Raw genomic sequence first — 26,456 nt, 5'->3', positions numbered from 1 at the left:
GACACGTTTTGGCCTCCGAAGGGTCAGTTTTCAAACAGTCCTTTGAAACAGAGCATGTTTGATGTGGAGGTGGCAGCATTTAAAGGTGGTTTGGAGGGAGGTGGGCTGTGCAGGCTGCATCGAAGGAGGACAGAATGCCTCTCGGACTTCCACTGACCCACTAGCCACGCGGGTGGCCAGGGAGCCGTTCCTTGACGGTCTGTCTCTGCATCTGGGATGTGGAACCTGGCCAGCGGCAGGTGGTGTGTGCATCCTCCCTGCTTGTCCTCTGTAGCTGGCAGGTCTGCGGGCGCTCCCATGTTCCAGAACAGCCCCGCTGGCCACCCCTTGCTGCCTCCTCCGCGGGGAGGCTTGCCCACACACCCTACAGGAAGGGCAGCCTCCTGGACAGAGAGGCTGCTTCCCCCCACCCATCCACCTGCTCATGGGTGGAAAGTGCGCAGACCTCTGCGTTAGGGGCCTCTTTGACCTCAAGGTAGAACAGTCTCTTCAGTAGGTGTCCTGAGGCCAGAATCATGCAGATATTGTTTCACTTTCCCGGGACGATTTTTGCGGTTCCCAGTGGTGTCCGCCTCCAGGCTCACCACTGACCTCTCGTCACTTTCCCGCTGAGACACCGTTGCTTGTTATGTCACGCATGTGCCCCTGGATCGAGCTTCTGAGATTCTTCCCCACTTGGTTCCAGCCTGTCTTTCCAGGCTGATCTGTCCGCAGCTCCCACACATAGGCCCTGGAACACTCTCCCACCCCCTCCACCTGCCAGATTCCTAACGATCCTTCCAGGCTTCGCACACATGTTGCCTTTTTCTTAAAGCTGTGGGGTCATCAACGCGGGAGCCGAGGAGGCTGGCTCCTCCAGCACTGGCGTCTTGCAGATGAGAAAATGCAGGCGTGGAGCAGAGAGGACGGACAGGCAGACCTGGGGCTCCAGCCAGGCCCCTTTCCTTCCAGGCCCCAGCCTCTTCTTTCTCCTGGGAGCTGGGAACCTCTTCTCTACCAGGTGTTTTCCACAGCAGCATTTTTTTCAGAACCTGTAATTGCACTTAAACCTCTCTAATCTAATTTTCCTGTAACTTTATCGTTTCTTTTACTAAATTATAAGCTCTACGAGGGTAGGAACTTCTTCATGTGTGCATTCCCTCAGTGCCGCTCGTGCTATCTCTAAATGAATTTTTGCTCTGTGATTGAATCCAAGATAGAGAAACCTGGTTCAAAAAGGAACCTGAGGCCGGTTATCGACAAGGAGATGGGATCAGGGTTCACATTCTGTTCTCCAGCAAGATCTGAGCAAATCGAAAGATGCTTCCTTTTTGGGGCGGTCAGGCCACAGAGCAGACACCGCAGGGTGTGTTCATGAGGATGTCGGGGACCCGGGGCCGAGGGTGAGTCTCCATCAGCCTCATGAGTCTGGATCTTTCTAATGGGAGATAGAGGTGCTCTAGGTAAAGAGGTGGTCAGCGTTTCTGGAGTGTTTGCCAGGTTAACGTGGTGGGGACCCTCGAGTCACATGGAAGAACAGAGCTGTTAGAGGTTCTGTACCTACAGGATATGTAAGATAATCTACAGTGGTGAGCGTCTTCTCTGTCCTCGAGGAGTCTGTTTGTTGAGTGCCTTCCCCTCTGCTTTGGTGCATGGGGCCAGTTTGCATTCAAGAGCATCTTGTAGGCTGTGTGTTCCCAGAGCAGCAAGGCTTGCAGACACCCTGGGGGGGGGGGGGGCGCTGGCTGTTTGTTATGCCATTAAGAACATAAAGAAAGAAACAGTCCCGTAAATTGATTTTTCCTGACACCCCGATTGCCACACGGTACTTCTTGGAACCACATGCATGGCTCATAACAATCCCAGGACAGTGGAATACAAAGAGCTTCCCAAAGGCTTTCAGAGCTGGCACCTCTGGAGCCGATTTTGTTGGCGGAAACTGTATATTTCTTCCTAATCGCTTGGCAGGGGTGAGGCGGCGTCAGTGCTGGTGTGGACCAGACAGAGCTGGCTGTCCCTGCTGGCATCGCAGTTGCTTCTTCTTCTTTCTTCTTTATGTCCCAATGAAGCATTAGCCTGAGATAGTGGGAGGTAGAGCGGTGGGTGGGCTGGATGTATGAGAAAGAAGAAAAATGGTATCTTTAGTCCCTCAGCTCGTGGGACCCTAAGAAATTGCCTCTGCTTCCGTGTTTATTCTCCCCGCTCCTCCTAATCTCGCTCACTGAGACCTTCCTAACTTCCCTCTTGTCCTCAGGCAGACATGTGATGCTATAGACCCAGGGTTTGTGTGCCCCCCAAGTTCGTATGTTGAAACCTGACCCCCAGCGGGATGTTGCTAGGACGTGGGGACTTTGGAAGGTGATAGGTTTAGATGAGGTCGTGAGGGTGGGGCCCTCGTGAATGGGATTAGTGCCCTTGTATTGATAAAGTAGACCCCAGAGAGCTCCCTCGCCCCTTCTCTGTGGGAGGACATGGTGAAGACTGCTGTCTGTGAACCAGAAATGGGTCTCACCAGACACCAGATCTGCTGGCACCTTTTTCTTGGACTCCCAGCCACCAGAACTGTGAGGAATAGATGTTTGTTGTGTAGAAGCCACCTAGTCTGTGGAATTTTTGTTAGGAAAGTCTGGATGGACTAAGATAAGCAAAATTGGCCGTCACCAGTCATATTGGGGGTGAACCCACTCAGCTGGTCATCTTCAGAGACCCTTCTAAGGTCATGTTCCCAGACGCTGGGACCTAGGAATTCAGCATATCTTTTGGGGACACAGTTCAGCCCATAACACACATCTCCCAGTGCCACGCGGTACATGTGCGTATGTCCTTGCACGTTGCTGTTTGTCTGGCCAGCAACACAATGCTCCCTGTGTCCTCGGTGACAAGCCATGGAAGGGGCTGGTGGCTGGCCTTGGTTCAGCTGCTCTGACGACCCAGGGTCTCCTGTGTCTGCACCGTCTTGCCCTGGACCCCGGGGCCAGATGGCTCTCCAGGCTGCACTCACATCCGTGTTTAGGTAGCTGGAGAGGTGGGGCAGTTGGTGTCAGATCCATTTGTCTTTCTTTATCATGGAAACCACCCTTTCCCAAAGCACCACGTCTGCCTGTCTCACTGCGCTGGGCTGGACGGCAACTCCGGGGAGTAAGGGAAGCTGAGAACGCGAGAGACCACGGGAGCAGGGAGAGCGTCCCCGAGCGGACGGACAGGACAGAGCTTCCGGTGCGGTGCGTGGCTAGACTGCGATTTAATACGATGTCTTTGCTGCTCTCACTTGCTCTCCTCTGAAAGGCAAGAATCCCTATGGGATGAGATCCGGACCACTGTGCACGTGGCTTAAATGTTCTCAGTGTCTCGCCAGTGTAGTGCAGGCACACCTGAATCTCCCGTGGATATGTGTGGTTTGGGGTGCAGTGAGGGCCGGGAAGTCAGTCCAGTCTTGTTCATTTCTGTATCCCTCTAACACCTGGCACACGGTGCCTGGGACGTGGTAGGTGCCCAGTAAATATTTGTTGAACTTAGTTGGCATCTTTTTCCTTCAAAGACGTTGGAGTCCAGAAGCAATCTCGTAAATTCCTTCTTTCTTCTTGTTCATTCATTCACTTGGCAAAACGGTTTTGGTCCTGGGGGTTGAAAGGCAGATTGAGGAGGCTGAGCCATGGGCGGGGGGCGGGGGGACTGGTGAGGCGTTTCTAGAACAAGATAGGGTGTGCTGCTCAGTAATCAACAGGACGGACAGGTATCCATCTCGTAAACTTCTGTGATTTTATAAATTGCAGTTTCACTGAAAACAACCACTTGGGACACGTAGGAATGTCCACGGAGCAACAGGGTTCACTCCCCATTTCTGCTGTTTGTGAAATAGCTCCAGCGTAAGGTGCACGCTTTTTAATATGCTCAGTACATATCTATTGAGCCCTCCTCACCCTAGGCCAGGTCCTGGGCTGTGGAATGTGCAGACGTGAATAAGTCTCTGAAGGAAACGTTTTCTGTTTGTCCTTCAATGAATGTACCCTTCCTATAGCAGAGAGGCTGGGAACAGCTCTTATCTGTTAATACTTTAATCACTCCTAGGATTCTTTTCCTTTGGCCTGAAGCCATGCTTCCTTGATAAGTGACCTTGTTTTCTCCCTGTCCCCAGCCACATGCAGCTGGTCCAGCCTTTGTCCAGGAAGACCAGCTCGACTGCCCGAGGGGGCCGCTGGTTGGAGGCCTTGGGCTGTGTCCTGGGGCCTGACAGATAAGTCCTCTCTTTGGGGACCTCTTCCTGGTACAGCAGGAGCAAACCAAAGGCAGGCAGGCAGAGGGGAGTGCAGGTGGTCCGGGGAGGTCCGGGCTGTCCAGGCAGCCACTGGCCCTGTGGGGCTGCTGGGCCCTTGAACTGTGCCCAGTCCCACGTGAACTGTGCCCTGAGTGTAGAAAGCATCTGGCTTCCAAGATCTAGTGTGAAAAACAGAATGCAAGATATCTCATTAATAACGTTGAAGTTGATTACCTGTTGGAATGATTTTAGTTTGGCTGTACTGAGTTAAATATATTACTTAAATGAATTCCCTTTGCTTATTTTTACTTTTTTTTTTTTTAACGTGGATACCGAAACATTTAAAATTACCGACGCGGCTCTCCTGATATTTCCTTGGACTGATGGTCCGAAGCGACTTGGAGGGGTGAGTTTCTTTTTCAGCTGACAGACCTTGTGACCAGCCCAGCCCTGCCCCCTTCTAGAACCTGGTCACCGGGGACTCCGGCCTGGAGTGGGTCTGCGCTTGACTTGTGTCGAGTTTACTGTCACTGGATGGTTCTCTCTTGCGTTTAGTCCTGGATGCTTGAGATTCCTGCCGAGCTCGGCCCATCCTCTTCTCTGCAGCCTTCGCTATTCACATTCAAGCATTCCGCTGAGTCCACGAAGTACCAATTCATATGCAAGTCCCTGGACTCTTATGTGTAATGTGTAAAAGGAGGGGCTCACCTTAGATGAACATTTTTCTTTACAAAGCTCCTTGATCATTGAAATCTGCCTCAACTTCCGGCCTCAGGTTAATGGCCACAAGCCCTCTTGGTTTTTCCCTCCCAAGTGTCGTCCCCCCCCCCCCCCGTGGCTCACAGTGTAAAAGCTTGCCCTGGGACATCGGCTCCTGGCCACCCGCCGTCGAGGATGAGGTCAAGTACATCCACCAGTCCTCCACCACTAGCTGCCCAATGGAGACTGGTTCAGAGAATCCTCTCTCCCACACACGTCCCCTCTTGGTGAAGCTTGCCTCCTGTGCCTGGCCTGAGTCCGCACATCTTGCCTAAGACGTTCTAGAGCGTTTTCTCCAGCTGCTCAGCCACCCACCCAGGCATCCTTCTCTAGCTGACTCCGGAGAGCTGCCGTCCTCCTTCCCGGCAACGGTGCCCGCCTTGTTCGCATCCCCGCTTTCAGAGCTGCCAGCTTTTTTCCCCTGCATTTCTGAGATGTGTTTCTTCCGCCTGCCCTTTCCATTCTCTGGCCTGCTGTCCTTGGCTGGCTGTGTTCCCTGCTGTCACTGGACACACTGCCATGTGTGTCCAGGGCGTCCCAGGATACCTCTGCCTCCACATCACCTGCTTTTCCCTGCATCCCAGGCTCACCTCCGCTTTCCTGACTTGGCACCCTGCCTTCTCCTGTGGTCACCCTGGCTCACCAGCTGCTTCTCTTCCTGCCGGTTCCCGGGAGCTCTGCGTGGCCCCTTTGGACCTCATCCTGTCCCTGAACTGCCCTGGCATTTTGTGGATGACACGGAGTTGAGTCAGCACCCTTTTACCCCAGATCACAGCAGGCATGGTGCCTAGGGCCTGCGAGCTTTGCAAAATTGAGTATTTTAAAATCCTGGAAACAAGTATTAGCTCCAAAGTATTAAAAAAAAAAAAACAAGAAAAAAAAAAAGAAGCCCCAAACCTGAAAAGCCAAAATTGATGGTAACACCCGTGTCATATTATGTCAACAAAATATACCTGTCATTTAGCCAGCTGAGAGTTAAGACACAGTTATATGGGAAATCATATTTAACCTGAAATGAGGGTACTTTTTAGTGTCTGGTACGGTTCATGGTGGGGCCTCTGGGAGTCAAGCATCCCTGAGGTAAGCACTGCTCGCCGTGCTTTTGCTTCTGAGATTCAGACCTCCCCATTTATTTGTCACACTCTCCCCGCTAAATGGCAGGCCAGGCCTATCACTCGTTTTTGAATTCCCAGCACAGGGCCTTTTGCACGCAGCTTCAGTGTGCTAAACTTTTATCGCAATCCAGTACGTTAAAAACATAAATAAATAAGGGACATTAAGATACTGCCAGGGCTTCCCTGGTGGCGCAGTGGTTGAGAGTCCACCTGCCGATGCAGGGGACGCGGGTTCGTGCCCTGGTCCGGGAAGATCCCACGTGCCGCGGAGCAACTAAGCCCGTGAGCCATGGCCGCTGAGCCTGCGCGTCCGGAGCCTGTGCTCCGCAACGGGAGAGGCCACAACAGTGAGAGGCCCGCATACCGCAAAAAAAAAAAAAAAAAAAAAGATACTGCCTGGAGATTTAAAAGTTGTCTCTTTTTTCTGAAACACTACCATATGGTAGTTTTTAAAACCACTGACATGTATAAACTGACCCCACGTGACAAAAACCCTTAGATGAACTGCTCGTAAAAACAATCATCTAGAAGCTGCAAATGTAGTTTGTATCATTTTAGCTTAAATTGTATGCGGCTCTTTCCTTCCATGGACCCTATGTACTTTATACCACGCTGCTTGTCTAGAAATCAGTCTAGTTACAGCGTAACTAGCATTATGTGATAATAAATACCTTGAGTAGTAAGATAAAAAATTTCTGGGTTAAAATTTTTTTTAATTGAGAAACAATCCTAGGATAAGTTAGCTACTGGGAACATTTGCTAATATAATGAAGTGGGCTCTGCTGCAGAGCAGGGAGTGTTTAAATATAAATCACGTTGCCTCAGCAGGAAGAATGAATTTCTAGGTCTAATCTGGGGGAAGGGATGACTGAAGGATAAATGCACGATTTTTATTTGTAACCGCATGATTACTTCAGACAGTTGCACTTTGGAGAATTTTGCTCAAGGAAATGATACTAAATCTGGAGAAAAAGAAGTGCTTTAGGCCCAAATGCTCTTCATTTGTTTCTTTGTGTGTTTTTCATAATAACCCCAAATGGCAAACATCTAAATATGGATAAGCAAATATCCCGCTCTTATTTGGTAAGAGTTTTAGAGATTATGGTCATGGGAAAATGTTTAAAATATAACATTAAGTGAAAACAATTATGAGACTGAATTGTATGCATGATATGTTTACAAAGATGGAAAATATACTACAGAAAGGAAATCCTAACTCACATGGATTGTGACATTTTTTTTCTATTTTTGATTTTTTAAATTGTGGTTCTGTTTAATTTTATAGTGGAATTATTTCAGTTTAAAAACGTTTAATTATAAATTCGGCACTCCCCCCCCCCAATTTTATCATTTCATATACAACAAATATATTTCAGCAAATAACCCCGTGTCTCAAGTGGATATTCTGCTGCCAGGGCTTGAAGAGAGATGAGTGTAAACTAGTAGACGCCCCTCCTGTTAAACGAGATAAAGTAATACAAACACTGACATTTTTCCTGAAAGGGGGCTCTTTCAGGCTTGCTTGTAGCTAACGCCCCTGCGTCTCAGCAGTGACAGTTAATGTCAGAACCATGACCCTTGCCCTGTGAAGTCCGGGCACCTCCTAGCCCTGTGGTTATGGTCACTGCCTGAGCCGAAGGGAGCAGGGCCACAGGCCCGGGGGCTCAGAGCCCTGCTCCAGACTTCACATCCGATTGGTCACTTCCGCAAAGACCTTTAACCTCTCTGTTAACGGTCCCATGTTATTCACCTAAAAAGTGAGACTAGTACTAGGGCTCCTTCTTCTTCGGGGCTCCTCTGAGGATTTCATAAATTGCCAATGAGAAAACCTCAAGAAAAGCCTTTAACTCTATCCAAAAGACAGAGTCACGAATGAGTCTTCAGAATTCCAAAGGGACCTAGGCAGCCAGGTATGAAACGTGAGGAAGTGGTGAGGGGTCTGGGAACTCGGACAAATACTCTGCCTCTAAATGCACTCAAATTCCATCTGGGAAGCACGTCCCGGATGGATGCAATACTGCCCTTCTGGTCCACAAAAATGGAAAGTATTAGACCCATCGAGGCAGTTATTTTCTCTAGTTTTTCAGCTGTTTCTGTTGAGAACAGTCTAAATGAGATTTAGACATTTCTTCCTTTCCTTATTTTTCTCTTTTGAGTGTCGTTTTGCTTTAAAGTTTCAGTGAAAATGCCCTAAACCACTGCATTGCTGGTAGACACGGCAGATACAGGCTATGGGCTGAGGTTAGTCCTACGTGCATTTCTTATTGGAAGCTCACACTCCTTACGTTTTATGCACCATCTTAACCATCACAATTGTAGCCTAGCTAGATGTTTATCAATTTTATTGATCTTTCAAAGAATCAGCTCTTGCTTTTGTTCCTTTTCTCTGTTTTGTTCTGTTTATGATTTCATTGATTTTTTGCTCCAGGTTTTTTTTTTTTTTTTTGCGGCACGCGGGCCTCTCACTGCTGTGGCCTCTCCCGTTGCGGAGCACAGGCTCCGGACGCGCAGGCTCAGCGGCCACGGCTCACGGGCCCAGCCGCTCCGCGGCACGTGGGATCTTCCCGGACCGGGGCACGAACCTGTGTCCCCTGCATTGGCAGGCGGGCCCTCAACCGCTGCGCCACCAGGGAAGCCCATGCTCCAGTTTTTATGGAGTCTTTTCTAATGCTTGTTTTAGGCCTAAGGTGCTCTCTTTACTCTAGTTTTCTAAAGAGGAAGCTTTGATTATTGGTTTTAGATCTTTCTTCTTCTGGCATATAGGCATTTCATGCTATAAATTTCCCTGTAAGCACTGTGTTTGCTACATTCTGGTCATCTTGATAAGTTATATTTTAATTTTCATTCAGTTCAAAATATTGTTAGTTTCTCTTGAGACTTCTTCTTTGGTCCATGTGTTATTTAGAAGTGTGCTGTTTAATCTCCAGATACTTGGGGATTTTCCAGCTATCTTTCTGTTATTGACTCCCAATTTAATTCCATTGTGATGTGAAAGCATATACTCGGTATGATTTTTGTTGTTTTTGTTAATTTGTTAAAATATATTTTATGGCCTAGAGTGCCCCATATGAACTAGAAGAATGTGTATCCTGCTGTTGTTGGATGGAATATTCTATGTGCCAAATAAATCAAGTTGATTGTTTAGTGCTGTTCAGGTCAGCTGTGTACTAACTGCGTTTCTTCTTGCTGAATCTGTCCATTGATGAAAGGAGTGGGGAAGCCTCTAACCATGATAGTGGGTTTGTCTAGTTCTCCTTTCAGGTCTGTCAGTTTTTGCGTCTGTGTGTTGCCACTATGTTGGTAGGTGCATACACGTTTAGTATTTTTATGTCTTCTTGGAGAATTGAACTCTTTTATTGTTATGTAGGGTCCTTCTTTATCACTGATGAGTTTCCTTGGTCTGGAGTCCGCTTTGTTTGAAATTAACATAGCTGCTCCAGCTTTCTTTTCTTTATCATTAGCATGTTATGTCTTCCTCCATTCCTTTATTTTTAACCGGAGTCTTTTTATTTAAAGTGGGTTTCTTTAGAAAACATAGAGTTGAGTCTTGCTATTTTATCCACTCTGAAAATCTCTGACTTTTAACTGGTACACTTAGACTGTTCACACTTAAAGTGATTATTGATATAGTTGGATTAATACCTACCATAGTTGAAATTGTTTTCTATTCATGACATCTGTTCTTTGTTTTTTTCTCCCCCTTTTTCTAACTTCTCTGGTTTTGAGTATTTTATATCCTTCTATTTGATCTCCTATATTGGCATATCAGTTATACTTATTTTTAACCTTTTTCAGTGGTTGTCCTAGAGTTTGCTATATATATATATATATAAAACATATATATGTATGTATTCAATATACATATTTTACTAAACTAAGTCCACTTTCAGGTAACACTATGCCATTTGCTATGTAGGAAAAGGTGCCTTATAGCAAGTACTCCTGATTCTTCTCTCCCTGCCCTTATGACTTCACTGTCATTCTTTTCCCTTATCCATATTCTGTAGTCACCCAATGCACTGTTGCTATTCCTGCTTTAAATAATTTTCTTTTAGATCAATTAAGAAAATTTAAAAATGACACATTATATTTTACCTTCATTTATTTTCTCTCTAACTCTTTCCCTGTGTTTATGTTGATCTGTGTTTCTGACTTATTTTCTTTCTCTCTGAAGAACTTTACATTTTTTTGTGGTAGATTCCCTCAATTTTTATTGTCTGAAGAAGTATTTATTTTTCCTTGACTTTTGAGGGATAGTTTTCCTGGAAATAGAATTTTAGTTTGGTAGTGGCTTGCTTTCAACATTTTAAATAGTTCACTCCACTTTCTTGCTTGTATGGTTTCTGTAGAGAAGTCAGATCTACTTTCATATTCCTGCTCCTCTATAGGTACAGTGTTTTTTCTCCTTCATTTCTGGTTTCTTTCGATATTTTCATTTGGTATTTGATTTGTGCAACTGAGTATGGTATGCCTAGGAGTACATAGTGCGGTATTTCTCCTATTTGATGTTCTCTGAGCTTCCTGAATCTGTGGTTTGGTGCCTGTAATTGATTTTGGAAAATTCTCGGCCATGCTTGCTTCAAATATTTTCCTCTTTTTTCCTTTTCTGGTGTTCTAATTATGTATATGTCATATACTGACATATGCATATGTCAGTATGTATATTGAAATTTTCCTACAGTTCTTAAATGTTCTTTATCTGTCTATCTATTTATTTATTTATTTCTGTTTGCATTTTAGTTTGGGAATTTTCCTACTGTTGAAATTTGAAATTTTCCTACAGTTCTTGGATGTTCTCTTCCTTCCTTCCTTCCTTGCTTCCTTCCTTCCTCCTTCCCTCCCTCCCTCCCTCTCTCTCTCTCTTCTTTCTTTCTTTTGTTCTTTCTTTCTTTTCGGTTTGCATTTTAGTTTGGGAACTTTCTTTTACCTAATCTTCAAGCTCACTGACTTTTCTCTTTGCTGTGCTTGCTCTGTTGATGAGCCTGACTAAGGCATTCTTCATTCTTTACAATGTTTTGTTTTCTAGCATTTCCTTTGATTCTTTAAAAAAAAATCCATCTTTATGTTTACATAACTGTGGATGAAAAATGTCACCTGCCACATCAGTAAACAAAGGATGTTGTGGCCATCAAGCCATCAGCCACTGCAGCCACCACCAACTGTGCACCCTGAGGGGACTTAGGGTGGAGAAAAGTAGGACACTGGCCCTAGATAGTTGAGGTGCACATCAAGGGAATGGTTTCAATGAGTCAGACTCTTACATCTTCCCATACATAGGCAAGTGCTAAATTCATTAACTTGAGATGTCTGTTTTTTCTTTAATTAACTGTAATCTTTTAATGTTCTGAAGACCCGCTTTTTGTTGCAAAACTCCTGTGAATCCTGGTTCCTCCCTTACCTCCAGAGCAGTCCCTCAGAGCGATTTGAGAGGCTATCTCCCAGGCTTAAGTCCTCAGAAAATCCTCCAAATAAAACATAATTCTCAACTTTTAGTTTGTGCATTTTTTTTCAGTCCACATAACCCATTGGCTTTGTATTTTGTCTATGCTGCCCAAAAGAACCCTTATTGTATTAACCATAGCTATTTTAATCCCCTGTGTGATAATTCCAGTATCTGTGTCATGTCTGGGCCTGGGCTTGATGCTTGCTCTGTCTCTTCAGATTGCAATTGCTCTTGCACATGCTATGCTTTGTGGGTTTTTTGTTGATAGCTGAGCATGATGTATTTGTTAGTAGGAACTAAGGTAGAAAGCCTTTAGGGTGGGGTTTTATGTTAATGTTGGTAGGAGCTGAGCTGTGTTTAATGTGTGCTGTAGCTGTAGGTGCCAGAGGCTTCAAATTCCGCTTGTGAACTTTTTTGTCTTCCCTGATGTCTTTGAGGTTTCCTAAGAACTTTCCTAAGAACTCACCATTAGAGAGTGTCTGTTTCCTGCAGCCCTCTCACCTGTAATTCACTGTTACCGTACTGGTGCCCTGTTAATGGGGCTGTAAGTTGAGAGGCAGGGGAGCATTCTATACTCTCAACATTAAGCCTCAGTCTTTCAGCAGGACCGTGTACCTGGGCTGTGTTCTTCACAAGAGTTTCTTAGCTATTTTGCTCCTCCTTGGGTGAGACAGGACTGGAGTGGGGTCATTGCTCTTCTTCAGGTTAGCTGAGGGCTGCAGAATGGTCCTGTGTTATGTAGACGGTCCTGGGCATATTTCAATTGGTTACTCTTCCCCTCTCCAAGCTAGAACTAGGAGTGAATTTTCTTGGTTCTTCACTCTGAGAACCTGGTGGAATTCCTAGAGGTCAAACGCACCAAAGCATGGGGGCCTCCTCAAGACTGTGGCCCCTACTGGTTTCTTTCTCACTCAGTCTAGTTCATACTCAACCTCTAGCAATTCATGAAAATGACCATGTAGGTGATCCTATCTGTATGGCCTAGAGGATTCTCCTTCTGGTGAGCAGATCTTGGCTGTGACTTTGTGACCTCTCCAGATTTCAGGGGATTGGTTTGCCCTGCGCCCTCAGTTTTCTGATGGGTCCAAGAAGTCTCTGATTGTGGGGTTGTCCAGCCCTTTCGTGTGAGGATGGGAGTGACAGCTCTTTATGTGTCAGAGCTGAAACCTCAGCTCTGCACCCTCACAGTTTTCTGCCCACGTGTGCTATTCTGCCTTACTCTCCTTTGTTCAATAACAAACCTTGTGAAACGGCGTTGGCTGTGAGAGTGGAGAGGAGTTCAGTGGAAACCAGGGCACTGAGAACTTCGGTGTGATGCTGGGGAACTTTGTGGGTCTGGGCCTTGACTTTTTCACCTATAAGTGAATGAAACCTCTGTTCCCTTCCAGCTTTGAATCTAACCTTCTCTTCTAAATTACTCATGATACTTTGCAGGATATTCTGCATAGGGTAGGTGTTCAAACTTTTCTTCAGTAGGCTGATAACTTTTTGCCCTTTGAAGTGGAACACAGTTAGCTGAATAATCTTTTCATGGCTAATTTCATTGTTCTGTCATTTATGGGACATGATATAATGGATTTACATATATTAGGCGTTTAAATATTTTTGAAAAACGTAATGAATGACTTGAATGGAATTTTTCCGGGAAATATTTTATTTAAATTTTAGTTTTTAAAAATGAAGTGCAAAAGAACCCAGACACAAAGGGTCACATATTGCATTATTCCTTTTGTATGAAGTTCCCAGAATAGGTAAAACCATAGAGACAGACAGCCAATTTCTGGTTGCCAGGGACCGGTTGGAGTGAGAGTGGAGATTAACTGCTTAGTAGGTAATGGTTTCTGTTTCGGGGTGATGGGACTTTCTTGGAACTTGATTGAGGTTCTGCTTGTACAACATTGTGAGTGCACTGAATGCACTGAACGGTTGACTTTAAAATGGTTAATTCTATGTTATGTGAATTTGACCTCAATAAAAATTATATATAGCACATTAAAAATTCAAAAGTCTAACAGTATAAAAACTTTTACAGTACAAAGCAATTCTTCCTTCTGCCCCAGGCCTTTAATCTTCTGAACCAGATGCACCGGCTATCAGTTTCTTATATACTTCCACACCAGTCCCTCTCACCTCCCCTTTTAAGTGGGAAATGCTGCATATTGCATTCTTTCTACTTATTTTGGATTTTTCTTTATCAGCACATAAAGATCTACCTTTCTCCTTTTCAGAGCTACATAGTCAAAGGAGTTATTTTCTAAGTTCTTAAAGTTGGTGTGTGTTTTATCTCACCATTCTAAATAAACCATTCTTTCCTGTGGTAATGCCTCTATTATAACAAGCTGCTTAATCTGTGCCTAATTCAATATCCAGTTGGGTAAATCAATCTGCTCTTTGTGAGCAGGTTTAAACGTAAGACTTAGCTTCGTTTTTATGAGTCATTTCTTAGAATCAGGAAGGATGATGGCATTAGCCAGATGCCTTTTATCACAACAAGAGAATTGAAAAATCGTTTAATTAATTGATAGTTAAGGAGCCAATGAATCTGTTCCGTAGCTATAATTTGACAAATATCTCCATTGCTGAAGACCGAGTTTTATTTTCCCCCAGAGAAGACAAATGTGAAATAACTAACTGCAGGACGACTCCAAAGGGATGGCTGTGGGGCCCTCTGTCCCCCAGTGTGCGATGCTGTTAGTGTACAATGTGCCCGTAGACAGAGACGGCTTTATACACGCCGGACAAGACCTCTATTCATCTCAGAGTCAAACAAGTTGCACATACGGAAACCTCCACTTGCTGTGGCCACAGAAGCTGAACCGAGTAGAACTACACGGATTTTTGAATTAGGAACTTTCAAGCCCAGCAGCAACTAAAAGACAGTTCTTGATGCGGAAAGTGAAAGACTGGGAAGAGGTAGAGGGACTGCCTTTGGATCTCTTTCGAGTACTTGTGTGTATAGAGTTGTAGGTAAGTGGGAGGTCCTCATTCTGTGAGCTGGAGTCTGTGCTGATAACCAGTTGAGCCTCACTGTCCATTCAGTGTAGAGACAGACAAGAAGGGCCTCCGCTAACTCTAATCCCTGTGCCAGGGGCAGAGCCGGTCCCACTCTAAGGACTTGCTTCACGGAGCCTGGAATGCAAAGCAGTGGGGCTTTTTGTGGGATTTTAACTCAGTTTGCAGTATGAGATCCTGTGTGAAGCCAACGAAAAATAACTACTTTCTCTCAATGTGTAGCATCTCATGGGTAGTAGACTACATCAAAAATCTTCAGTTCTAAAAACTTAAGAGTTATAAATGTAGAAAGTAAAAGAAAAGTTTAATTGGGAATAAAATGAAGAGTAACATTCTCTTTAGTATAAAGTGATTACTGTTTTTTCCTACATTCTTCTAGAAAAATTTTGTGTGTCTGAGTGTATAACTAAAACTTACGTTTGTGAATGAGATTATTATACACATTGTTATGTATTATGCCTTTGTATTTGCTGTTATGTCTTAGACATCTCTTCACACCAATGCCTGCAGGTCCAGCTTCTTCTTCACGTACAGGAAAGACACCATCTTATTTATTCAGCTTGTCCCTCTTGATGGACATTTCAGTCACTTTCCAGTTTTTATCTTGCAAAGAGTGCTGTGAAGCCTTCTGTCGTCTGCCCGTTCCAGAGTGATACCTGGTTATTCCAACAGCCGACATCCAGCACCCACTCTGATCACTATTGTTCCTCATTGCAGCTAATCCTTTCCCTCCTGGTCTTCAGAAATCCCTCATCCCCACACCATCGTCAGCCCTACTTTCTTTTCAGTGTTCACGGCCACCCGTATGTCTCCAATCCTCTTCTCTCTGCAATGTGGCCCTTTCTCCCACTTTCGTAATCACCCGGTAAAACCCATTTTTGGCGAAGTCCATTTTCCTGCTCCTGTGTGCCTGCACCTGGGCTGCTGTGTGGAGGTGGGGGAGTACTCCCTCAGCAGGGCCCAGCAATCCTGCAGTATGTGTATATATACATGTATACGTATATATATATGTGGGTGTGCCTATATGTATCACGAATTTCTGAAGGTTTTGAGTGGTTATCCCTAACCCCAGTTTTTTCTTTTGTTTTTGTTTTTTTTTTGGCCGTGCCATGAGGCACAGCATGCAGGATCTTTGTTCCCCAAATAGGGATCGAACCTGTGTCCCCTGCAGTGGAAGCTCGGAGTCTTAATCACTGGACCGCCAGGGAATTCTCCCAGTTTTTTTCTTACAAGCCTGGTTATTTTAGTGATTCCAGCTGTTCTTTGTTTGATGAATTAATTTAACAAGGAATAATCTTATATATAAAACTCACTAATAGGACCCTTTTATATATTGATGTACGTACAGTTGGTGAAATAATTTCTTTAATGTGTATTTTTGTACCAGGTTGGCTTTCTCAGGTTATTCCAAACAGTTGAGACCTTTGTTATTTGATGTAGCATCCCTGTTCCTATAAAAGGGTGAATTTATTAAATTTATATTGGAATGAAATTGAGATCCCAGAGGAGTACAGACTTAGGAAACAAGAAGCCTGTTCCTAGGCTTTGGTGTGTCATATTTGCTTCCAGTGACAAAAAGCAATGTTTTTTATGTTTAATCACCCAGGAGAGTAATGTATGGGCATCAAAGTTCCTATCAAGTCTGGTCTCCTTGAGAGCAGGATCATGCCAGATCCATTTTTGTATCGTTCCTACCCAGCATCTCAGCAGATGGTAGGAGTGCAAAAAAAGGTTAATAACTGATAAATGTTTACTATAGGCGTTTCTGCTAAAACCCAGTACATATATTCCTGGTTCTCTGCAGCACCAGCACTAAAAATAGCAGGGCTCGTGCGGACCTAGGATGGGGACCGACCGATCACAATCTGTGCAGCTTTGTAAGCAGAGCTGTGTGAAGGGCAGTGTTTCATACCTGGAGGATTGAGCCGAGGCTGGAGGTGGCCACCACTTCCACGAAACATGTGATTGAAGAACCACCGTGGGAAACGCTGCGGCACTTTAATACGTTAACCCCTGCCTGTTTGTGGAGCCCAGGCAATGCCAGTGTAAGGCAACCCCCAGAGTGGGGCTGTGGAAGGTGGGCAGGGGTTTTCCGACCTGCTGGCAGCCTGAAAACACACAGGCTCACGGCGCAGCCTCCGGGCAGAGAGCTCTGCGTGCAGCCTCTTTTCATGAACCTTTTTCTAAGGCAGCTAAAAGTCTTCTGTTGTCGCTGCACCAGCTCACCGAGAGCTTTTCTTTCTTGCTGAAGATTATAGCTCTACTTACTGGCTCTTCGTACCTGGGAAAAGTGGCAGAAACACGTAGTAAAGCAGACTTTTGTATTATCTTTTGTTTGAAGGGTTCCTATTGATTGCCAAGTATGGGAAGAGAAAAGATGTGCAAAACACAGGGTCACATTTTCTGAAGTTGGTACCTTGATGCTTCAGGGCAGAGGAGGAGCTTCCTACGGGTGGACAGGGTTGCTCTGTGCAGGGACCAGGTGACGGGCGGGGGTAGCTCAGAGCTTTCAGCCTCCACCTCGAAGGCTGTAGACTTTGGGAGCCGGTCAGGAGCATTGCGGGAAAACTCACTTGCTCAGGCCACACGTGGGCAAAGCCTGTCATTTAAGTCAAAGCACAGGGAGGAAGGGCTAGCTCCAGAGGAGATGTGGGTTTGTCCATTGGGATGTATCTCACGTCTACTCAGATGGAAACATCTGCTGCTCTCGGATGTCCTACTTTGAAGTGACTAGAAAGGCAGAATTGATTTTGTTCTTTGCTTCCTGACCATAGACGCCTAAAAATAAGCCAAGTTCAGATGCTGGTGTTGCATTTCTGATGAGCAGATGCTGTACTTGAGGAGAGGGAAACTTGGGAAATTCTGGAGTTATTATGCCTTTACATTTTTTCCGGTTGATATATTTCTTTTTAAATAATAGTTTCATTGAGATGTAATTCATATAGTATACAATTCATCATTTTGAAGTATACAATTCAGGGGTTCTCAGGATATTCACAGAGTTGTACAAGCAGCACCATCATCTAGTTCTAGAACATTTTCAGTTTCCTCCCAAATCCCTGATCCAATAGCTGTCGCTGCTTACTCTGCCTTGCCTCAAACCCCTGGAAACCATGAATCTACTTTCTGTCCCTGTGGATTTACCTGTTCTGGATATTCCATATACATGTTTTCTTGCAGTTTGTAGCCTTTTTGGTCTGACTTTTTTTGGTTTTACTTAGCATGATATATTCATAGTTCATCCTTATTGTAGCATTTCAAATCCATTGTGCGGACATACCACATCTTGTTTCCACATTCACCAGTTGGTGGACACGGGGCTTGTTTCCACTTTTTGGCTGTTTTGAATACTGCTGCTAGGAACATTCATATACAGGTTGTTTGTGGACATTTGTTTTCCATCCTCTCGGGTGCATACGTAGATGTGGAATTGCTGGGCCATACGTGACTCTGTGTTTAACCCTATGAGGAGCTGCCAGACTATCTTCCAAAGCAGCTGCACCACTTTAGTTTCTAGTAGCAAAGTGTAAGTGTTCAGAATTCTCCACACCCACACCCGTGCTTGTTACTTTCTGTCTCTGATTCTAGTCATCCTAGTGGGTGTGACGTGGTATCTCATTATGGTTTTGATTTGCATATCCATAATTGAATAATCATGTTGAACATTTTTAAATGTACTTATTGGACATTTGGATATCTTTTTTGGAGAAATGTCTATTCCGATCTTTGGCCCATTTTTAACTTGGGTTATTTGTCTTTTTATTGTTGATTTGAATATGTTCTTTATATAATCCGGGTACAAAGTCCTTATCAGACAAATGATTTGTGTATGTTTTCTCCCTTTCTGTGGGTTGATTTAACTTTATTGATGGTGTTCTATAACACACAAAACTTTAAAATTTTGATGGAGTCCCAGTTTATCTAACTTTTCTTTTGTTGTTTGTGCTTTTGGTGCCATATCTAAGAAACTAGTACATAATCTTAGGTCACAAGGATTTACTCCTATGCTTTCTTCTAAGAGTTTTATAATTTTTGCTGTTACATTTAGGTGTACCATCCACTTTGAGTTAATTTTTGTGGAAGGTGTAAGGTCTGTGTAGAGATTCATTTTCTGAATGTCAGTATCGTTTGTTGAAAAGCCTATCATTTACCCTCTGTATTGTCATGGCACTCTTGGCGAAAATCAATTAACCATAAATGTATGGGTTTATTTCTGGACTGTCAATTCTAAGCCATTGCTCTCTATGTCTTTCCTTATGCCAGTATCATACTCTTGATTACAATAGCTTTTTTTTTTTTTGACATCCCAAAGTGTGAATTCTCCAACTTTGCTTTTCTTTTTCAAGGTTCATTTGGCTATGTGAGATGTCTTGGATTTCTGTATGAATTTTAAGAACTGCTTGTCATTTTCTGCAAAAAAGAAAGCTGAGAATTTAATAGAGATTGCATTGAATCTGAAGGCCAATTTGGGGAGTATTGCGTTCTTAACAGTAATGTCTTCCAACCCATGGGCGCAGGATGTCTTTTCTGTTTACTTAGTTTTTAATTACTTGTGATGATACATTGGTGGTTTTCAACGTACAAATCTTGCATATCTTGTTAAATTTATTCATAAGTATTCTTTTTATTCTGTTTTGGTGCTCTTCTAACAGCATATGTTATTTATCCATTGTACCAATCAATTTCTGCCGTTTGATTGGAGCGTTTAGACCATTTAGTGTAACCACTGATAAGATAGAATTTATGTCTGCCATTTCGCTTTTTTTTCCTTATAGATCTTATGTCTTTTGTGTTCCTTTATTCCTCCACTTTGCCTTCTTTTCTGTTAGTTTCTAGCATACCATTTAAATTCTGTTGTTCACGTTTTATACATTTTTCAGTTGTTTTGTTAGTGGTTGCCCTGGGGATTACAGTTAACATGATCTTGCCTTATGTTTAAACTTTTCTATGGCCCTAAACCTCTGCCTGTAAGAGTCCCATTGGGGCAAACCTCAACGGCTGTGATTGGAAAAGGAGGGGAGAGAAATGGAGACCCAGGGACACATTGTTATCTGAGCATTGTCTGTGTTGGTGGATTTATCTGTTAACTTCCTTGTGGAATTTGATTACCTATACCATAACCCTTAGTTTCTTCTCCGGTGATACCTTCCAAATGTTGATCAGGTTAGATTTCTAGTAGTTATATCGATCGCTTTCCCTCTTGGGTTGGGGACTTGAAGGGCTGATGCTGGGTTCTAAATCGGCATGATGATCTTTGCTGCCCCCTGCCTCCCCGCAACCTGCTCTCTAAGCTCCTGTGTCCTTCTCCTGACCCCCAGGTGTTCACCCTGCTGAGTCTGGCACACTCCCCATTCCCCAGGTCTGCAGGGACCCCAGTGCCAGAGATCTTCTCCCACCACTCCAGATGGGCAGCCTGCCATGAGAGGGAGGGCCAGCTGAGCACATCAGGACACCAGGATTTGGCCAGAAGACCCTTCCTCTCCTCTCATCAGGACTTTTCAGAGGTAAGTTTGAAATTGGAAAATGAAAGCTTGAAAACGTTCATTTATGTCTTCTTGGTGGAATCTCGGACCATTGTTGGGAAAGACCCCAACCTGGATGGGTTTTTCTGTACCTCTTAAACCACACCAAACAAGTGATTGCCTGGCTTTTGCTTCCCCTGAATTTTGAGGACGGTCTTCAACATATTATGTTAAGTGGTTATAGTAATTAATATTTTACAAAGAGCTTTTAACAAGCTCATGAGGCTGTTATTGCTAGTCTGGTTTTGTAGACCAGGAAACAGATTTAGAAGATCCAAGTGATGTCCCTAGGGTCTCAGTGATTCATTAAGTTGTCCAGAACATATGGATTGAGCGGCCGTATTGTGCCAGGTGCCGTTCTAAGCCAGGACCCACGGTGAGCACAACAGACGCACACTTCTCTCATGGAGATTCCAGGTGGGCGGGGGGGGGGCGTGTGAGTGGAGGGTGGGGACAGGCACCAAGAGACTGACCACCATGTGGAGAAGTAAATTTCATGCCTCATTCCCAGGCATAAGTGTTGTGGAGAAAATAAAAAGCTACCAAGTTGAGAGGGGTGGAGTTTTAAATGCAGTGCTCCGGGAGGTCTCATCCAAAAGTCGACATTTGAACGTGGATTTAAGGAACTATGGGAATTAGCCATTTAACCGACTGGGACAAGAGACTTGGAGCTAGAAGAAAAGGTGGGTGTGAAGGCCCAGAGCCCAGTCTGTGCATCTGAGCACGTTGGGGGTACCGAGGGGCAGGGGAGCCAGCGGAAGCGGTGAGTCGGGCGGCGGGGGGCAGAGGGTGGTCAGGAGGTAACAGAAACCTGACCATGTTTAGCATTGCGGGCTACTGGGGGGAAGTCTAGGCTTTACGATGGGAAATCAGTGCGGTGTTTTAGGCAGAGGAGGGGCGGGATCCATTTTGATAGGCTCGTTCTGGTGTCAGTGCTGAAGCATGGGGGGGTAGACCAGGAGACCGCTTAGAGGTCATTAGAGAAATCCATTGTAGTAATTCAGACAAGAGATAATTCGGTGGCCTGCTCCACTGGTAGCCGTGGAAGTAGGGAAACGTGGTCACATTCTAGATATATTTTGAAGAAAGAGCCTTTAAGATGTCCTGGCAGAATGGTTGTGGGGCTTGAGAAGAAGGGAAAGTCCATGATGATGGCAGAGATTTTGAGGGAGTTGTCGCCACCTGGGATGGGGAAGTCTGCAGGGTGGGGAGGGTTTGGTGCCAAAAGGGGTTAGAAGTTCAGTTCTGAACAGGTTGAGTTTGAGATTATAAGACACACACACCCCCCCCCAAATGGAGATGCTGAGTAGACAGGTATATCCAGATCTGATAGTTGAAGATGGTGATCTGAGCTGGAGGTACAACTGGGGGGTCTTTGGCCTGCAGTTGGGATTTAAAGGAATAAGGTCAGTGAGAGCCTAGTGAGAGAGGAGTTGTCAGGATTGGGCCCTGGGACATTCCGGCTTTAGGAGGAACAAGAGAGGAGGGACACCGAGAGGCGGCCCCCAGAGAGGGAGGGGAAATGCAAGGCTGAGGCCGCTCGGGAGCCATGTGAAGTCACTTCAGAAGGAGGGAGTGATGAGCTGTGCCCAGTGTGAGGATGGGCCAGATGAGGCCGAGGCTGGAATCGACTCTGGGATCAGTGCCACGCGGGTCATTGGTGCCTTCGGTAAAAACAGCAAAACGTCGTGTGGGTCTGGTGACTGTGGCAACCGAGGGAAAGATGGAGGGAGAACTCTGACACCGAGATTGTTGACGGCAGTTTGGAGAAGGTTTGCTGCAAAGGGGAGCCCAAAATGGGGTGGTACCCGGTGGGGTAAGTCAGGCCAAGAGAATTCATTTTTAGTTGGAAGCATTAACATTATTTATAGGTCGATGGGAATAATTCAGTAGAGAGTAAAAAGTTGATACTATAGGACAGAGGGTTGCTGGAAGCGTGTCTTGAGTGGGTGAAGGAGGTGCATGCATGTACTGGTGGAGTTGTTTGCTTCAGGAAGAGCACGGACTAAATGACAGATACATGGATGCCGAGGTAGTGATCAGAGGAGGAGTTTTCTTCTGATCGCTTCCATTTGCCTTGTGCAACAGGAAGTAGAGTCACCAGCTGAGAGTGCCATGGTGCAGGAGGGCTTGTCAGTTTGGGGGAGAAGGGAAGGAGGTGTGGAGTGATCACCTGTTAGTCGTAAGAGTCCACCTGGAGCTCTTGGCCACAAATTGAAAGACCCCGTCGGTGAGACTGTGTGTTTTTCTAGACAGTTCAGCTGGGGAGTTGAGGGCACACACACAATAGCTCAAGAATTGAATTATGGAGATCTGTGAGTCTGTTTCTGTTCTGTAAAAACGTTCATTTGTATCAATTTTTAATTCGATTTCACATATATATGATATCATATGATATTTGTCTTTCTCTGTCTGACTCACTTCACTTAGTGTGATAATGTCTACGTCCATGCACACTACTGTATATGAAATAGATAACTGACAAGGACCTACTGTATAGTAAGGGGAACTCCACTCAGTATTCTGTAATAACCTATATGGGAAAAGAATCTGAAAAAGAATGATGGATACATATATAACTGATTCATTTTGCTGTCCACCTGAAACTAACAGAAATTTGCAAATCAACTGTGCTCCAATAAAATTTTAAAAAAAAAGAATTGAATTCTCATTTGGCTGAGCAGAGAGGGACAGATTGAAAGGGGAGGCCCCAGCAATAGCATCTGCAGGAGAGAGGCGGCCCAGGTCACCTGGAGATTACCGCGGTGACTTGAGGACAGAGGACATCGGTCGTGAGGAGGAGGTTGGGTTGGGCGATGGGGGGATTGGAGGTGCAGGAGAAGGGCCAGAGCTGTCTGGCCGGGGACACTGGAGGCAGCGTCTGGGGAGACCAGAGGTGGTGGGCTGACCGTGTCCCTGAACCTGGGGGTTTGGGGTGCTTTCGGGAACCTAAGTTCCAACGTTCCTTCCCCCCGAGCCTCAGGTTCTCATCACCCCGCTTTGCCTTTTCACTGCCTGCCCTTTATTTTTAGAATTTTCTGGGCCACACCTCTAGGCTTGTGGGATCTTAGTCCTTAGACCAGGGATTGAGCTCGTAGTGAGAGTGCAGAGTCCTAGCCACTAGGCCCCAGGGAACTCCCTCACTGCCTGCCCTGTAAAAGGGCCTGCTCGAGAAGTCTTGTTGAATCCCGAACCAGATACCAATAGTACCAATGTTCCTCTGGTAATACTGGGAATATATTGCCAATTTCTTACCAACACATTTCTTTGCTGAGACACAGGGAGGCCTGCAGCCAGCTCATAAGTGCAGTAAAGACACAGGAAATGTGACAGCTGACATTTGAAGCCACCCTTCCCCTTCTTCGTAGGCCTTGGACACTAAGAGGACTTTTCTTTATCTTTTTTTTTTTTTTTAACCTCGACTTTAACGTTTTAGAGTTATTGCATCCCTCTCTGCAGTACATTTGCTGGTCCAGAGATAGAGTTCCCTCAGGTATGAGGAAAACATGAAAGCACCCTGGAAAAAATGCACTGCAAGGCCAAGTGGAATTGTGCATTCTTTCCTGAATCTGCCCACTCCCACCTCCCAGGACGTTCTGTTTGGGAATCTGTCTCCAGCAAATTCCAAGAGCTGAAATGGCTTCATAGTTACAAAAGATTCATGTTGAAGAAGCCAAAATACCAGAAAATGGCATTCCAGCACAAGCAAAGATATTTTTAAATGGTTAGGATTTATAAAGAGAAACAGCCTCCGTAGGATATAAACCACCCCCAATTCACACTTCTGTCATTGACGTAGCTGTATCTAAAAGATAGTTTTCTCTTTTTTTTTTTTTTTTCTTTCTTCCCCCAGTGGAGAATGTCACTGGTAAGAAAATAAATCTTCTGTTAAGAAACTTTAACTGAGCCTTGGCCTTGACTCAGCCTTGGGAATGGCCGGCATTTGGAGAGCTGGAGCTGGGACAGCTGGGCTCAGCCCTGCTCTTGGCTGGTGAAGCTTGAAGGCAAAGGTCCTTTAAAACTCTAACTAGAATCGAAAATATCAATACCCCGCTTAACTTCTCATGGTTTTGGAGTGGCTGAGGTAGTTACACGAGCAATATTTTTAGAAATAGAAACACTTAGAGTTGCTGTTCTGAGATGCTATGGTGGAAGGTCCTGTTAAAATAAATCTTAACGACCACATTTCCCACATTTCCCTCAATTGCAGTTTCTTTGTTTTTTTAATTAAAAAAAAATTTTTTTTTTGTTCTTTTTTTCGTTTTGTTTTGAGAGCTGTATGTGCTATCCTCTAAGCCGTGCTGTCAAGTCAGTATTTCCTGGGTAAGTCTCCGTGAGCGTTCTCGGTGTTTCCACATCCCAAAGTGCAGAGGCAACGAGAACCACTGGTCAAGGAGAAGCAAGTGCCTGTTCCCTAGGACAGTGTGGATTTCTCTAGACAGCCAAGCAGCAGACACTTAATGAGCATCTATTATGTGCAAGGTCATGTGCTTGGGCCAAGAGGGATGGAAGAGTAGACACAGGGCGGGTTTCTGCTGTTATGTTTTCCTTTGAATAATGTTAACAAACGGATGTGGAACGCTTATTCCTGAAACTTGAGCGCAGGACAGAGCAGAAGTGAGGCTGTGAGAAGTGGGCGCTGAGTACTAGATCCCTTCACGGCTGAGACATGTCTGAGTGGAGAGGAGAGAGGGACAGAGGTGAGAAGGCCGTACGGAAGGCCACTCGGGCTGGACCCTGCAGGTTTGGAGTTAGACTCTTTCCAGTGGCTGGTCGGGAACCATTATGATTTGCTAAGGGTAGTGATAGGATTTTTTAAAAAAGTGATTTGGACAGATTCATTGGGATACTCCTGTGCTCCTAATACAAAGAAAAGATGGAAAGCAGGGAAAACAGTCAAAAGGAAAAGTTTGATCCTGTGGCTTAACAAAATTAATGGAATATTTTCCCCCCGATTTAAAAAATACATTACTGTTTTAGGGTTTCCCTGGTGGCGCAGTGGTTGAGAGTCCGCCTGCCGATGCAGGGGACACGGGTTCGTGCCCCGGTCCGGGAAGATCCCACATGCCGCGGAGCGGCTGGGCCTGTGGGCCGTGGCCGCTGAGCCTGCGCGTCCGGAGCCTGTGCTCCCGCGACGGGAGAGGCCACAGCACTGAGAGGCCCGTGTACCGCAAAAAAACCCACAAAAACACAGTACTTTTTTGATTATTCCCCAAAGCCTAAGAACAGAGCTTCACAAACACATGCAAGCACTTTTACCAGAGAAATATCATCCTTTTATCATACTTATGATTTTAGCTACATTTAGCATTGCTTGATTAATAATCAGTTAGGAAACCTTTAGTATCTAGTCATTATCATGTATTGAAAACTGCATAGCATAATTGAATTATCTCCATCTCATTTTAATCCTGAATTTACTTATTTTAATGGCTGACTTTATGAGTGTATTCCATAATTTATCTATCATCTATATATAAACACACTTATTTGAATTTAAAAAGTAAAGGTAAAATTTAAATATTTAACGGTAAAATCTTTCTGATAGAAAGGAATTCTCATTGGCTCATCGGTTTGACAGTGAAAACTGTCTTCATCTCTTAAGTTATTGGAAGGAGCTAAATATGCAAATAATATGGACAAACATATAGTTGAAACATGGTTATAATAAAATCATGTATTAAGGTATTTTCTATGGAGAGGTGCATTGAAATGAATGTATTTTTTCTGAGTGTATTTGTTTAAACAAGGGGCCTCTATAGTCAGCATGTTGTACATTAGATCCTCAGATCTCATTCATCTTATAACTGAAAGTTTATACTCGTTTACCAACCTCTGCCTATTTCCCACACCCTCCTGCACCTGGCAACCACCTTTCTACTCTTTGCTGTTTCTCTGAGTTTTACTTTCTTTCCTGTTTTTTAGATTCCACATGTAAGTGATATCGTGTGGTCTTTTTCTCTGTCTGGCTTGTTTCCAGACAGAGACATAGCCTCCGGGTTCATCCATGTTGTTGCAAGTGGCAGGGTTTCCTCTTTCTTTGAGGCTGAATAATAATAATAATAAGTACATACACACACACACACACACACACACACACACACACACACATACACACATATCACGTTTTCTTTATCCATTCATCTGCCAACAGACCCTTAGCTTCTTCCATACCTTGGCTGCTGTGAATAGAGCTGCAATGAACATGTGGGTGCAGATATCTCTTTGAGTTCATGATTTAGTTTCCTTTGACATATACCCAGTAGTGGGATTGCTAGATCACATGGTAGTTATATGTATAATAATTTGAGGAACCTCCATACTGTTTTTCATAGTGGCTGTACCAGTTTACATCTCCATCATGTGTCCAA

General features: G+C 44.7%; 1 protein-coding gene across 11 annotated transcripts in view; it reads left to right on the top strand.

The window, feature by feature from the left end:
* Nucleotides 1-26,456, top strand: part of RNF144A (ring finger protein 144A) — a 112,319-nt gene that overhangs the window by 5,071 nt on the left and 80,792 nt on the right. For 10 of the 11 annotated variants that reach the window (XM_067008219.1, XM_067008215.1, XM_067008212.1 and 7 more), the window contains exon 2: nucleotides 19,882-20,067. The exons of the other annotated variant lie outside the window; for it this stretch is intronic. The gene's annotated coding sequence lies outside the window, so the exon portion shown is untranslated. The remainder of the gene's footprint in view (nucleotides 1-19,881; nucleotides 20,068-26,456) is intronic. 11 annotated transcript variants of the gene reach the window in all.

Source organism: Kogia breviceps, chromosome 11 (genome assembly GCF_026419965.1).
Source record: "Kogia breviceps isolate mKogBre1 chromosome 11, mKogBre1 haplotype 1, whole genome shotgun sequence".
NCBI lineage: Eukaryota > Metazoa > Chordata > Mammalia > Artiodactyla > Physeteridae > Kogia > Kogia breviceps.
This window is presented reverse-complemented; position numbering and strand designations above follow the sequence as displayed.